This window comes from Zonotrichia albicollis, chromosome 3, assembly GCF_047830755.1.
Source record: "Zonotrichia albicollis isolate bZonAlb1 chromosome 3, bZonAlb1.hap1, whole genome shotgun sequence".
Lineage (NCBI taxonomy): Eukaryota > Metazoa > Chordata > Aves > Passeriformes > Passerellidae > Zonotrichia > Zonotrichia albicollis.
The window spans coordinates 18008524-18015754 of NC_133821.1; the positions used below are offsets into that span (position 1 = coordinate 18008524).

General features: G+C 43.2%; 1 long non-coding RNA gene across 1 annotated transcript; it reads right to left on the reverse strand.

Moving 5' to 3' along the window:
- Positions 1–3411: 3411 nt before the first annotated feature.
- On the reverse strand, positions 3412–5826 carry LOC141728672 (uncharacterized). Its single transcript, XR_012579812.1, has 3 exons — positions 5754–5826; positions 5038–5187; positions 3412–3840 (listed from the first exon to the last, which is right to left on the reverse strand). It is a non-coding gene; the product is annotated as an uncharacterized LOC141728672 (long non-coding RNA).
- Positions 5827–7231: the final 1405 nt, after the last annotated feature.

Below are 7231 nucleotides of genomic sequence, written 5' to 3' on the forward strand. Positions count from 1 at the left end.
TATTACCTCAGTAAATACAATATATGTGCATTGCCAAATGCCTTGTACTGTGCACATGTCAATTGCAATAGATCAATAAATTATTTTCCTGTAATCTCCAATCTAAGATATGTTCTACGGAGTTTGCAGAGAGCATATCACTCTGGGGAAGTGCTGGTGAAGCACCACATCTATAAATGCATTAAAATATTCAGAAAGATATAAAAATATTTTTAGCTGGATAGACTTTTGTACTGGGTGTCTCTGGCAAAGCTGGATGACTTGTTTCCTCAGGAACTCTGCCCCAGGCATGGCAAATTGTGCCTGGATGTGGGCTATACAAATGTAGGATAAAAAGCAGAACATCCTAAGCTTAGTGCAGTTGTTTCCTCTGGATCTTGAGATGCCCTGACCCTCCCAGGCAGGAATTCCACTGCACAGCCCAAGCCACACAGCCACTTGTTTCTGGACTTCCAGCTGGGTGCCCATTTCATCACACTCCATACCCTGTCAGGAATGCCCTGGCATCTCCATCCAGTTGCTTTCCCACAGCAGGTTAGAGCAGGAACATCCTTCAAGCCTTTATTCTCAGGGTCTGCATCACCACAGGCTCGCTGCAATGGGAGTCAGAGGACAACTTGATCCATTGCAAAATGATGGCTGAGTTAGATCATCATTTCCCCCTCTCACAGCTGCATTCATTGCTCCTTCCCATTTGTCAGCTTTGCAATTTCTCTGTCAAAATTCTCCTCTACCCATTCTGAGGTCAAAAGTTTCCCAGTACTGTGGCAGTTTGGGTTTTTTTTGGGTCCAATTAGAGATGAACTGTTCATCAGAAGATGTCAGAATTATGCTGCACAATTAACCCTTATTGTTTCCAGTGGCAGGACAAGTGTAAGCAGCCCCAGGTGAAATCCCTTTGCTCTATAAATCCCAGTTATGCTCACATTTGCTGTTCCCAATATGTGCAGCCTGACAGATGCATTTTTCTTAGCCTGTGTGCAATCTCCATTTGCATGGTAATGAGGCTTTCCAGAGGCATTCAGCAGGTGAGAGGGAGATGAACTCCTTCCATCAGCACCGGTGTCTCCTTCCATCAGCTCTGGTTTCCAGGAACAGGAAAAGCTCCAAGGGAACCATCTCCTCATCAGCTGTGGATTCAGGAACAGGAAAAGCTCCAAGGGAACCATGTCTGAGCTTAAAGTCAAGATTTGCCACCACCAGTGATGGGACAAGCTGCTGCCAAATCTGTTTGTGACATAACCAGCCATATTTTAAGATATACTAATTTATACACACCCTTACCATAATATTGGATTAAAAGAATGGATAGGAGATGAGGAATAATAATTTGACAAAGTTCTGGTGGGCTCTAGCCCCAGTTTCCTATTGAGGGTTATTCCTGACACTGCACAGCATCGTTCATCTTCCTCTCCACCTTTTGATGACTAACACTGAACCTGCTGTCCAATTTAAACCTCATCAGACTCCACTTGAACTCTGGAAGAGAATTAAATTCCCTGGGTACTGCCCCATCTCCAGCTTTTTTCTCCTGGTGTATCCTTGCTATAGTTCACCCTGTGCATTCATGTAAGCCTCTCCTCTCCAGCCCTCCCTTGACTCCTACATTTTCTCCATCCCTGTATTTCCAGGCTAATCTGCTCATCCATGCTTTCCTTGTCCAAAAGCTGTGACAGACTCCCACTGTCCCCACTGGAATTTGTTGAAGCATCCCCTAAAGACCCTCCTGAGGTGAGCAGACCCTGTCCAAGGTGTGGGCTGACAGTGACCTCCTCCCACAGCCACCACAATGATCTTCTCCAGCCCTTCCCTAATGCCTCCAAACACCAGATTTGTTTTTCCAGCACAGGTGGTATTTATCCAGGCACCCACCATCTGTTTCCACAACTTCCCTGGTACAGGTGCTGCTCACTGGAAAAGCTGTTTCCTCCTGCTGGGATGGTGCAGAAAAGCAGGTCCCAGCTGTTTTCCTCCTGGTGGTGCCAGGTAGTTTGTCTGGATTCACTATTCCCATGCATTCCCACTATCCCTTGCGTTATCTCATGAGTTATGTAAAGGTAATGTTGTACAGAAACCCCTTCCCCCAGACAGTGATTGAATTTTTCTCATGTCATTAAAGGATTTGTTCCTCTCTTGTTTTCTGTAACAGTGAGTAATTCCCATTAAATATTAAGTAATTGATTTTCCATATTAGTCTGGAGGCTTTTTTTTTAAGTAATTGATTAATTTAGTCATTGTAATTACAGTAAATCAGCTCACTAAAAATAATGCCAAATAATTAATTTACTTAGTATTTAAATATTACAAATTGCCATAAATGACTGCTAATTGCTTGCACACAGGGTAAATTTTCTTATCACTTGCAGGAAATGGAATGATTAATTTCCAAATGTTATTTATGTGTGCTGTTTTTTGATGCTCTGCCATTCCACCTAGTGAGCAATGCACAGGAAAATCCAGTTACTGAAGCTGATCCCAGAACACAGAGATCCCTGAATATCCTCTTCTCAGCTAAATGAGGCAGTGTAAAAGAGAGATAAAAAACCCTAATGACACTTATGTGGGAGTCTGATCACCTTGTTAACAGTTTTCATCCCTCATCTGAGGATTTTCTGTTGTCTAATCAGTCTTAAGTTCACATTTCTGTTGTTTCACCCACATGAAACATGAACATTCTGGCAATGCCTCCCCTATATGGCCACCTCTTTGAGGAGGGGGGGGAAACCCTGTATGAATTTATAATCTTTGCAATCTCCCAGCTCCTGGTAAAATTGGTGGAAACTATCAAAAACAGCAAAAAGGCATGGAGGGAAGAGTAAGGGAGACAGATACTGATTAAAAGAAAAAATTCACAGTCCTCTTGTTTCTGCAGGAAACCATGTGAATAAATAGGTTTCATGCCTTTCATCAGCTGAGGTGCTGGAGATGGGGTTAAGTCAGACCCCCTCCAGTCTCTGCTGCAACAGAGCTTTTTTCCTCTGAAAACTCAGTGCTGAGGATGGTAAAAATTCAGCCTAATTAGATGCAAAAGGACAAAACAGTGGGCTGTCTTGGGAGTCCCACTGCTGTCTTCTCAGCCCTTTATGTGTTTGTTTTGAAGCATTAGTGAAATGTCCTTGTCTTCTTGTCACAGCCCCTGTGGGAGCAAAGCAAGTACAGAGAGGAAGGGGCCTGGGAGAGCCCCAGATCAGATTTTATGAGCCCACCCCTATAAAGCACAAAGGAATTTGCTCAATTATAAAACATGTGATCAAAGAATCATAGAATCCTGGAATTGTTTGGGTTGGAAAGGACTTTAAAGATCCATGGGCAGGGATTGTGACTGTGTTCAGGGGGGTCCGAGAATGAGGGAAGAGACGAGGATCTGACTCCATGTTTCAGAAGGCTGATTTATTATTTTATGACATATATTACATTACAACTATACTAAAAAGAATAGAAGAAAGGATTTCATCAGAAGGCTAGCTAAGAATAGAAAAGAATGATAACAAAGGTTTGTGGCTCATTGGCCATTAATTACAAACATCCAACATGGGCCAATCACAGATGCACCTGTTGCATTCCACAGCAGCAGATAATCAATGTTTACATTTTGTTCCTGAGGCCTCCCAGCTTCTCAGGAGGAAAAATCCCGAGGAAAGGATTTTCCATAAAAGATGTCTGTGACAAGGGATGGCACTCACTATAGGTCAGGTTGCTGAGGGCCCCATCCTTCTGCCTTGAACTCTTCCTGAGCTGGTTTGGAACGTGCACACAGGGGTGATAATCCAAGGCAGGACTCCACATCTGATAAAATCCCCCTGCTGTTCCTCTCACCGAGCTTTGGGTCACATTTGGAGCCTGCAAGAGAAATGCTTTTCATACAAACCTGGGCAGAAGATGTGCTCCAGGAACTCAGTAACTCATGATGACAGAGGGGACATCATTCTGTCAAGGACTTTAAGTCAGTCAGCAGTGCCAGCTGCTTCACACCACAGGACCAAAATCTTATTTGTATCTCATTTTCTTCTTCTGTTGGGCTGAGTTTTTTCATTCAGTCAGTGGTTAAACTTGAAAACACAAGTTTAGAGACATGAGATAATTTCATCCTTGGAAATATTAAAAAGCCGAACAGATTCAGCCATGAGCAATCTGCTCCTCCTGGCCTTGCCCTGAGCAGAGGGAAAAAACCAGAGGCCTTCAGAGGTCCTCTCCAGTCTGAATTATTCAGTTCTTCCCTTGCTTGTGTCACATATTAAATACATTCTGTCTGCAAAGGCCCACAGTCAGTGTCTTAGTGACGTATCTCAAAACTTCCTATCACACACAAGACAGACCTGCAGGATTTCTTCCTCTTCATCTCACCCTTGGTGTGCTTATGTGGGTGTTGAAAATCGCTTCAGAATGTTTAACTAATTCTAATTGAACCATTCTCACTTTCTCACCAGCCTCACTCCATAAATTGGCCATCCCTCAAGTTGTGCTTTCAGGCCCAGTCTCAGGTTTGAGAGGGATTTCCAGAGCAGGAACAAATAACTAATAATGACATAATGTTTACTCTGGCATTGCTGGCACTAGAAATTCAGAAGCATATGTATTCAGACCCCTCCTTAGTGAAAATAGTCTTGATATTTCCAACAAATACCAACATGTTTCCCCAAATTCTGTGGAAACACTGAAGAAACGGGCAAAATATTATTTCTTTTGCCCAATGATTTTTTTTACATTTTTTATTTAAAAGGATCAATGTTTGCAATGAAACTTTCATTTCCAAATACCAACAGGGAAATTCTGTTCTTATCTTGTTTGTTTTGCTTCTGATATGGTTAATTTGGCAGAAGCAGAAGGAGTTCCTCAAGTATGGCAGCATTGAGAAATTTACTTTTCAGCCTGAAGGAAAAAAATTTCAGCTGCAAAGCTGTGGCAGAGCTTCACTCCAAAGAGTCCCCAGTGGCTTCTGTTGCCTTTCCTACTTCCCCTGCATCCCTCTACTTCATTTATAATCCACAGGACATCGCTACAAAAACTTCCCAGACCATCTTCCATCTGTCTTCTCACCAGGTGATCATAAATCAGCTACTTCTTTATCTTCTCCTTGGCATTCCTTGCTCCAGTGGGTCTCTCCATCACCATGCTTGCCATATTTCTCTGCTCCTCCTTGGCTCGCCTTCAAGTAAATTTCCCTTCATCATAGTCCAATTTTCAGTCCTGTAGGAGACAAGGAAAAAAAAAAAAGCTAAGTGAAAAGAATTCAATGGACTGTACAATCATAAGCATATTTGCCAGGCTAGACCAGGAATGAGTTGCTAATGAAAATGAAAGATAAAATTGTAACAAATGCAGGGGATGCTTTTTTTTTTTTTTTCCAGTTGAAAGTCTTTCTAGCTTGGAGGTAAGAACAATCATTTCATTATTTCTGAAAAGACCTGGCAGGAGTCCAGGCCCAGAATTTGATAGTGTTGAGAACTGAGGTAGGCATAAAAGAGTTATTTCTATCTCAATGAGAGTTGATGTTCCACTTAAAATCAGCAGATTCCCTGCTGGTGTTAATTGGTGTCAGAGAACTGTTTCTTCTGGAGCAGCTCAAAGAGACACCAGCAGAGAAGCTGCCTTGCTCCATTTCTGTGTTTCACTTCCTTCCCTTTGCCTCTCAAGGAAAAAAAAAAGCCCATCTGAGGTATGAATACAGATGAGAAGCCTGGAATTTACTGCTCCTCAATTCTTGTTGAGAAGGAATTGTTCCAAAGGCCCCGGTTTGCATGGGTTTTAGGCACCTGTGCTCCTTCAAGCATTCCCTTTCCTGAATTAAGCCTGGAGTGTCAGGCTCAGGGAGCTCAGGAAGGGCTCAGCAACAGGAGTTTTAAATGCTGCAGTGAAATTCCCCCTCACTCAGAGATTTCTGGTGGGTGAAATGTTTCTCACAGGGCAAACAAAAGACGTGGGGTTTTTTGCAGGGTGGCTCATTACCATGGCAACCAGCAGAGTGGCATCCCCTTGCCCACAGCACTGATTTCAGAGGGCAGAGAGGCATTTCTGCTGAGTGTGCACATCCCTTCCCACTCAGCTCTGGTGGCTCTGCAGACATCCTAAGAGAGGAGCTAAAAGGAAATTGAATTAATCAATGTGCCCCACAAAGCTGAACATCTGGAGGCAGCAGCTGCATCTGGTGTAGGCAGAGGTGCTGAGCAGTACCTAGGGGGTGACAAGGGTCTAGAAAAGGGTTTTTCATCTCTTTATGGTGATGGCCTTTGACACAAGCTGGAGTTTAGTTATGTACAGTGTACAAAAGCAGGGGAAGTTTGCAGCAGCACCTTTTCAGCCTGGGGAGAGGCTGAGCTTGGAGAACATTGTGTTTCCCAGGTTGCACAGGAGTTTAACTTTCCATTCAGGCCAAGATAAGCTTCCAAGAAAAATTACTTTCTTCCATATCTGTAAGAATGCAATTTGATGTGCTTTAAAGAGAGAAAGGGTTTTCTTCCTCATTTCCAGTAATTGCCTAGCAGTTGCCAGGCAAAACAAACAGAAGGCAGAGAAGTAGTTTCAATCTAGGCAATCACAGCCACGGCAGCATTTAGCTTTTGCAAAGTGTGCTGCAGTCTTAATCTGCTCATTTTCCTACAAGGGCAGCCACCAAGGAACCATTTGCTCACTCTTTCATCCTGTTCTTTGAGGGCTGATGTTGGTCCACCAGCACTGGCAGCTTCTGAGCCCAGAGAAACAGAAAGAGCCTGAATGAGGGATGTGGACTCCAGGGGCTCTCCAAAATGCAGTTTATTCCATCCAAGAGGTTACAGCAGCCCAGGGAGGTGGGTGACAGAGCTGTGCCTACAGCTGTCAGCTCCAGCTGCAGGCAGGCCTGCAGACCCTGAGTTTAGGTTACAATGCATTATATACTTTGCTTTGCTGAGCATCTTAATGCAGTAGAACCAATCTATCCCTTAACTTTTATCTATAGCCTATCATAACCACTGTAATTACCATATTTATGTTACCATTCTCCAATCACTAAAAGTTAGTACGTTACAGTTTAAGCTAGAAGTTGTTTTTCAGTTTTCTTGCAGTGGAAAATTCTGAGACCTTTTTTCTACTTGCAACATTTGCTGGCTTGTTTGCCTGTGCTATCTTTCTGCTTGGTAAAAACATTTTCTTGTTTGAGGTGGGTTTATCCTTTGCTCTAAGTCATAACAACCCCTTCTAACTAACATACCCTTTGTCTCCTTGGTTATTCAGTAAGACTGGCTCAGCAATTGTC